The sequence below is a fragment of the Lacerta agilis genome, chromosome 16, assembly GCF_009819535.1.
Source record: "Lacerta agilis isolate rLacAgi1 chromosome 16, rLacAgi1.pri, whole genome shotgun sequence".
Classification (NCBI taxonomy): Eukaryota; Metazoa; Chordata; class Lepidosauria; order Squamata; family Lacertidae; genus Lacerta; species Lacerta agilis.
The window spans coordinates 5,400,849-5,408,539 of NC_046327.1; the positions used below are offsets into that span (position 1 = coordinate 5,400,849).

Genomic DNA, 7,691 nt, shown 5'->3' on the forward strand with positions numbered 1-7,691 from the left:
AGGGTGTACATAAAACAGGGGCAAAGCATGCCCAACAGTTTGTTACTGTGCAGGCAACACTTGGGTTTTCAGGAGTACTGGCTGGAGCACTTTGGGGGTACTTTCCCTCCCCAGAGGCACAAACCCTCGTCCGTCCCCCCCCCCTACGCTCTATTGCCGAAAGGTCGGTTCGCAAGCTGAAGCTGCCACCTTTTAATAAATATATGAGAATGTCTAGATAAATGGAAAATGTCACCCTGTGGCACCTTTGATAAGCACCACATTCAATACTTTGAGGCAATGGAGATTAAAGCGCTTCGCCACTATTCAGTTTCACCAACGTGCAGTCAGAACCCAGCTGACTCACTTAACCTTTCCAAAAATAAAAAATCTTTCCTAACAACTGAGAAACAGCTCATTTCTCCCAAAAAATATCCTCGATGCAGCAACTGCATCCACTCAAATATGCAAGACTTATTTCCAGTTTCTTTCTAAATGAGCACGATCCCGGTATGTTTTGCCCAAGCATTTTGTCATATGAGTGTTACTTCAGATCAGTATTGTCAACTTTGTTCTTTTCCTCTCTCTTTTTGCTGGCATTCTTCTTTGATATTTCTTTTGCTTTTTTTCTCTACAGAACCACTGCAGTGTGTCATTCCAATCCAGGATGGGTGACCCATGACTGAAAACAGACACGTATGTGTGCATGTGTGTGTGTGCTTGTTGTTGTTGTTGTTGTTGATTTACTGTTGGATCAGTAACTTAGTGTGGTGTAGTGGTTAAGAGCGGTAGACTTGTAATCTGGTGAACTGGGTTCGCAGTGCATCAAGGTGTCAGAGAATGACGGGTGAGGCCATTTCCCCCCAAGGGCTGCTTCAGTGTGGTGAGAGCCAGTGTGGTGTAGTGGTTAAGAGTGGTAGACTCGTAATCTGGGGAACCGGGTTCACGTCTCTGCTCCTCCACATGCAGCTGCTGGGTGACCTTGGGCTAGTCACACTTCTCTGAAGTCTCTCAGCCCTACTCACCTCACAGAGTGTTTGTTGGGCGGAAGGGAAAGGAGAATGTGAGCCGCTTTGAGACTCCTTCAGGTAGTGATAAAGCGGGATATCAAATCCAAACTCTTCTTCTTCTTCTTCTTCTTCTTCTTCTTCTTCTTCTTCTTCTTCTTCTTCTTAGCAGACCAAGACATAGCTGTCAACTTTCCCTTTTTTACGGGAAATTCCCTTATTCCAGCGCCATTTCCCAGTGCAAAAAAAAAAAAGGAAGGTTGACAGCTCTGGACCAAGACTGGGATATATCAGTATATTGCAATGTTTAACTGGTGATATATCGCAATGTTGAAAACGAGAGATCGCCCAGCCCTAGATACAGTCCGTTACCTGGGGCAGTGGCAGACAGCTCCCGACACCTGTGAATCGTCATCCGCTGTATCAGACTGCTAGTCTTTCATATGTTCTTGCGCACAGCCATAGTTGGAACAGGGCAATTATTTTTCTGCGGCATTTTGCCCCACGGTAAAGTCATTTTACCCCAGGGTATCTAACATCTGCCTCACATGTTGCACAGAACCTAGCTCGCCCTACTTCCCTATCAGATTACTTCCAGCAAATTCCTCCCCAACGCCACTAAAGAGGCAAGGCTTCCCATAACTCAGAGGAAAATGCCGTAGCAGCAAATGTCCTGATGCTGTAAGCCCGGTACGTCTACAGACCCAGATTTTTTATTTATTTATTCTTTTACATTAGTTCTCACTCTGCCCATCTGCCTGTTTCCCCTCTCCCACTCTTTAGGGTTTGTTTCAAACATATGGCACTAAAATAAACCTGTCCAGAGATGCATTCCACAAGAGAAATGATTTTCCCATTGAGCAAAGTCTGACACAGTTTGGCAAGATTAAGGGAGGGAACAAACCACCACATCATAATGTACTCATCACCATTCCCTGATTCAGCCTCATTGCTGCCTTGGATTTTTTGGGGGGGATACAAGTAAACAAGGACTGGTGTTTTAAAAGGGGTTTTCTCCGGCGTACGTTTTATAAATTCTGTGAAAATCCTGGCTTTAACTTTTGAAGAACAAAGCGGAAGGATATTTGTGATTTGGGGACAGGAACTAAGGATGCTGAAAGGGGGGTTAACTGGACTAATGGCTAGTATTCAGGTGCTGGGGTCAAACCTGAAGTGCAGGGAGCAACCCTCTTGCACAGGGTTTCCGTTCCTGGGTCCCACGCACATCGGTGCAGCACGCATAAGCCCGCACCCGTTATGCACCATTCCTATTAGGCCCATGCTCTGCCCTCTTCTGGGCCCAAAAGGACCCACGTTTCAGCAGTCGCACATCAACTGGATATGCACAAAATGGTCACCACCTGTACTAAGGTGGAGAACACTAAAATCTCAGTTAGGAACAGGCTATTTTGTGCTTGGGGGGGCATGATCTGGGGGCACACGGTGACCTTGATGAAATGGAACAGGTCTGGGTCTGGTCAGCTCCTAGACAGGAAGCCACCTGAAAATTATTGTTGTTGTTGTTGTTGTTGTTATTATTATTATTATTATTATTATTATTATTATTATTATTATTATTTGTTTGTACCCCGCCCATCTGGCTGAGTTTCCCCAGCCACTCTGGACGGCTCCCAAATGAATGTTAAAACAATACAGCATTAAATATTAAAAACTTCCCTAAACAGGGCTGCCTTCAGCTGCCTCTTAAAAATAGGATAGCTGCTTATTTCCTTGACATCTGATGGGAGGGCGTTCCACAGGGTGGGTGCCACTACGGAAAAGGCCCTCTGTCTGGTTCCCTGTAACCTTGCCTCTCGCAGTGAGGGAACCGCCAGAAGGCCCTCAGCACTGGACCTTGGTGTCTGGGGTGAACGATGGGGGTGGAGACGCTCCTTCAGATATACTGGGCCGAGGCCATTTAGGACTTTAAAGGTCAGCACCAACACTTTGAATTGTGCTCAGAAACGTACTGGGAGCCAATGTAGATCTCTCAGGACTGGTGTTATGTGGTCCTGGCAGCCACTCCCAGTCACCAGTCTAGCTGCCACATTCTGGATTAATTGCAGTTTCCGGGTCACCTTCAAAGGTAGCCCCACGTAGAACGCATTGCAGTAGTCCAAGCGGTAGATAACCAGAGCATGCACCACTCTGACGAGACAGTCTGCGGGCAGGTAGGGTCTCAGCCTGCGTACCAGATGGAGCTGGTAGACAGCCGCCCTGGACACAGAATTAACCTGCACCTCCATGGACAGTTGTGAGTCCAAAATGACTCCCAGGCTGCGCAATTGGTCCTTCAGTGGCACAGTTACCCAGTTCAGGACCAGGGAGTCCCCCACACCCACCCGCCCCCTGTCCCCCAAAAACAGTACTTCCGTCTTGTCAGGATTTAACCTCAATCTGTTAGCCACCATCCATCCTCAAACCGCCTTCAGGCACTCACACAGGACATTCACCGCCTTCACTGGTTCTGATTTAAAAGAGAGGTAGAGCTGGGTGTCATCTGCATACTGATGAACACCTAGCCCAAACCCCCTGATGATCTCTCCCAGGGGCTTCATATAGATATTAAAAAGCATGGGGGAGAGGACGGAACCCTGAGGCACCCCACAAGTGAGAGCCCAGGGGTCTGAACACTCATCCCCCACCACCACTTTCTGAACACGGCCCAGGAGGAAGGAGCGGAACCATATGCCACCTTGAATTCCACAATGGAAGAAATGCAGAATATAAACATACCAAACCAATTTCTGAATAAGCATGCCTACACCCTAGAATCACCAAGCTCTGTTCTGTATTACGAGATCCAACCAGGTGCCATAACCACCTCCACCGCAACCCACCTCATTGCACTAGGCCGCACCCCTGGGCCATTAGACGCCATGCCTTAACTCCCAGGCTGCCTCTGCCAAGTCCCAGGAAACCTGGCAACCCCATCAAAGGCCTGGCCCTCCACAAATCATTTTCTTCTCCAAGCACTGAGATTCAGGACCTGCCCCACTTCTCAAATTCCCATGCATTGCTGCTGTTGGGTTGAGCAAGAACTCTTTTGCTGTGTGGCTATGTCACAGGAAAGTCATTTGGTCAAGGAGATGGACTACCAAGGCATCCTTGTCTCAAGGTCCAAAGGGCCATCAGACCGGCTTTATTTCTCTAGCAACAGCAGCTAGAGAATGTCGCAGGGGCGTACCCAGGATCAAAACTAGGGGGGGGGGGCAAGCCATGGTCATTCAGGTTCAAAAACAAAAACAGCTTCAAAAAACAAAAACAGCTTCAAAAAACAGAAAAACTCCCCCCCCCCACAGAAAGCCCCAAATGGCTGAAAAACTCAGTTTCCCAGGATCCTCAGTCATCTCAAAGGAACTACTCACCATGCAAAGGAACTCAGTTTCCCAAGCTCCCTTGCAACGATGAATCCCAGCAAATTCAGAAACTGTTCCTCTCTTGCCAGCAGATGTAGCGTGAATACTTTGACCAAGCAGGGTGCAGGCTAGGATCCGGTCTCTGATAGGCACACCAGCTCTTTGTCGGGATGAGGGAGGGGGAAACAGCCGGCGCAACACACACACACACACACAGTGGCCAACTGTGCCTCGGCAAGAGGACTAGAGCTCAATTGTTATTGATATTTTGGGAGGGGGAGAAAGACCAGTCATTGAGGGTTTTTTCAGGAGGAGAGCTTTTTTTTCCTTTTAGGCTGCCGATAACCATTTAAATTTTTTATTTTTATTTTTGCTTCTGGGGGGCAGCTGCCCCCCTGCCCCCCCCCCCGGGTACGCCCATGGAAAGTCACAAGGGGATTCGGAGATGTTTCAATGGCAAGCATAAATGTGGCAAAATGCTGCCTCGACTGCTCCATCTATGATGCTGCTTTAACTTTGGATAGCCTCTTGCTTGGACTTCTGCAGCATAGGACCAAACAGCAAACCGAAGCACGCTCCCGAATCTCAGTTTTTCCTCCTTCCAGGGTATTTCTATGGAGGAGCCCATCCAATCAGATATCCTCACATGGTAAACAGGGTGATATTGCAAGACTTACCTGAACAATCAGATCTGGCTGCTTGCTATCACTGAGGGCAAATGGGGGCAATTTCAAAGAGAGCGCAAGTGAAATAGTGGGTTATTTTATTTTATTTTATTGCAAAAGGGACTTGAAAAACAACTAGGTGTTTTGGATACTCATGAAAACGTTCGCTTTCCCCAAAACAAGTGAGTACAGTAGTTTCAGCTTTTTTTACACAAATGTTTGAATCTTCTCTGCATAAGCAAATATGCTTTGAAAAGAAAGTGCCGTGCTCTAATTAATACCAATGATCCTTAATCTTTTTACCATTCCGGCGGTTCTTTTTTTCCCTTTCCTTTCTTTTTCCCCCTTTTTTTAAGCCATCTATTTATTTCCAAAGTGCACTTCAGTTCACTCAAGGACACCTTGTGGTGTATGCTTATCGTCCTGATAAATGTCTCCTTCATTGGCGAAAATTATTCAAGTTAGTGGAGGAGCCAATGGCCTGAGCCCCTTTGCAAAGGCATACATCCAAGAAAAGTTGGGCTTAATCACTTATCGATTCATAACAGGGCTCTATATGTTGCTTTCCAAAGCAGATTCAGGGCTGGTGGGGGGAGGGAAGGAAAGGAAAGGAAAATACCAGACCTATGGTCCTAATGGCAAAGTCATTTGCAGTGATCAGCTTCCATTCATACCAGCCTGATGAAAAATGGCTTATAAACTGTGATTTCTGCGAGAAGATAGAGTACCAGTAGTTACATTTTGACATGCAGGGGGAAAAATGGAATGCAATTATGATTTCCTAAATGGAACTCCTTGGTAACGTCTTAAAAAGAAGCCATTTAACCCTTTGGCACTGTTTCTGCTCTTCTGTACATCTTTTCCTGTTGTTGGCACGCATGTATGGCTTTTTATATCGGATCAAGTCTCACTTAATCCGATGACCGATCTGCTCGGAATCCGGAGCTTAATTTACCCAAGGCCCGGTTTGTAAACTTGGACTCATAATGGAAAGCTCAGTTCAGCTCATTGTTCACTATTTTCGGATACAAATGAAAACTAAAATGTGTTTTGATTTCTAACCCAGCTTTTGGCTACAAAACTAGCCCCTAAGGTGACTCGCAAACATTATGAGTGGTGCTGGATCTACACCTTTTGTCACAGAGAGCAAAGGTCTGCAATCCTGGCCCTTCTCCTGCATGCTTGTGTCCCATCTGCCAAGTATCTCCAAGTGTGTCCTTTCCCCATCCCCTCCATGTGTGTCCTTTATGCATGGGTTATTTTAACAAGCCCCAGTGGCACAATGGGTCAGTGTGTATGGCTGTTAACCAAAAGGTTGGTGGTTCGAGCCCACCCAGGGACAGCTGTGGGCAGAATTCCTGCATTACAGGGGGCTGGACTGGGGGACTCTTGTAGATCCCTTCCAACTCTATAATTCTATGATTCTAAAACAGTCGTACCTTGGTTCTGGAATGCCTTGCGACCTGAACATTTTGGCTCCTAAAGGCCGCAAACCCAGAAGTGAGTTTGGAACCCAGAATGTTCCTGTTTGCGAATGTTTTTGGGAAGCCGAACATCCGACGCGGCTTCCACAGCTTCTGATTGAGTGCAGAAAGCTCCTGCAGCCAACCGGAAGCCGCACCTTGGTTTTCGAACGTTTTTGGAAGTCGAAGGGACTTCCAGAATGGATTCTGTTTGAGGACCAAGGTACGACTGTATTCCTACAGCTACAGAGGTGGTAAGATTTCGAGGCTGATGGGGAACCAAAGATCATGTAGAACTGAACCTACTTCTCTTAAGATGTATCACTGTAGGGGTGTACGCTGTTAGGATCATCCTACTCACATGTAGGACACTGGCAGAGACACATGCCCAACTGGCATGTTCTCTCCCTCCTGGTCGGTTGTTCGGGAGCTTCAAAAGCTTTCTCCAGCCCGAACAACACAGAGACTGATGCCAAAAGGCATTAGCATGCTTAAGGATCCGCAGAGTGTTCACAGTTTGCATAACAAACTCAGCAGCACAGCATTTTGGCTAATCTACGTTTATTTACATATAATAAACTCGGAGCATTCTGCCTTAGCTCCTTCCTCTTTCTCATCAGACAGCGAAGAGAGAAAAAGCAAAGGACATTAGTCCCACTTCACGGAACACAGTAATACCAAAACATCCTGTCTCCATCACTTCCCACACTGTGGAATGAAAACATACACCGTCATGTGATAGACAACAATCTCATGACTGCAGGAATGGGGAATGAATCCTAACATACGCATGCTGCAGTCAGCATGTGCACCTTCTATGTAAGGTAAAGGTAAAGGGACCCCTGACCATTAGGTCCAGTCGTGTCTGACTCTGGGGTAGCGGCGCTCATCTCACGTTAATGGCCGAAGGAGCCAGCGTACAGTTTCCGGGTCATGTGGCCAGCATGACTAAGCCGCTTCTGGCGAACCAGAGCAGCTCAAGGAAACGCCGTTTACCTTCCCGCCGGAGCGGTACCTATTTATCTACTTGCACTTTGACGTGTTTTCGAACTGCTAGGTGGGCAGGAGCTGGGACCAAGCAATGGGAGCTCACCCTGTTGTGGGGATTCGAACCGCTGACCTTCTGATCAGCAAGCCCTAGGCTTTGTGGTTTAACCCACAGTGCCACCTGCGTCCCTACTTTCTATGTTGTTGTTGTTCAGTCGTTCAGTCATGTCC

At 47.1% G+C, this 7,691-nt stretch overlaps 1 non-coding gene across 1 annotated transcript; it reads left to right on the top strand.

The window, feature by feature from the left end:
* Positions 1 to 6,278: 6,278 nt before the first annotated feature.
* TRNAN-GUU lies at positions 6,279 to 6,352 on the top strand. The gene has a single exon. It is a non-coding gene; the product is annotated as a tRNA-Asn (tRNA).
* The last annotated feature ends 1,339 nt before the right edge of the window (positions 6,353 to 7,691 follow it).